Below are 835 nucleotides of genomic sequence, written 5' to 3'. Positions count from 1 at the left end.
CTGGTTTTCAGTTGTAATAACTGAAGCTGAGCATTGAATCAAGGTCAAATGGGCTAGTTCTCAGAGGTCAAGATACGACTCATGAAGGAGTAGACGGACTAGAAGTTTGCAGATGTGAGTGCCTTGTATTCACAGTGAATAATTATATGCATATGTACAATAGGATAAAAAAACATTCAAATGGCCATATTAAATAAAAGAAAATAATACACAAGGAAAACAATTAAATTAACAAATCAAAGAAACATAAATCAGTTCCATAGTTCTAGCAACAAGCCACACCATTCAGTTTATAAATCCCCAGAACTGGGGTGGTTCAACGGGTCAGGTGAGTTGGTTAGAGCGCTTGCTGCAGTTCCTAGGCTGACAAAAGTCAGATCAGAGTGGGAACAGTTTTGTTCCTGGGCTGCAGGAAGTCTCTCACCAGCCTGGTGGGGAAACCAAACCTTTTGGCACCACAGGTGAAATCCTTTTAGGCTCTTAGACCCGAATCTTCAGCTCACCATCGAACCTGGCCTGGATAATAAAACAGGACCAGTCTCAAATATATATAATCAAAACATTCCAGTGTGCACACAAAAACATAACGATTGGCACTCATTGCACTAACAATCCTAATAATCGTTTTACTAATCAATATGTATTTCCAAATAAATACAAAAATTCAAGATAAATCTTATTCATAAAAAGTCAATAAATATACTCCATACATAAATCAAACAACACCAAAGATGTAAAATCATCAAGCTAGGTAAATATTTTTTAATAAATATTTTAATTTTTTGTTTGTTCAGAGTCAGATTTGTTTGTTCAGAGTCAGATTTGTTTGTTCAGA

The sequence above is a fragment of the Poecilia formosa genome, unplaced genomic scaffold, assembly GCF_000485575.1.
Source record: "Poecilia formosa unplaced genomic scaffold, Poecilia_formosa-5.1.2 Scaffold556, whole genome shotgun sequence".
NCBI lineage: Eukaryota > Metazoa > Chordata > Actinopteri > Cyprinodontiformes > Poeciliidae > Poecilia > Poecilia formosa.
This window is presented reverse-complemented; position numbering follows the sequence as displayed.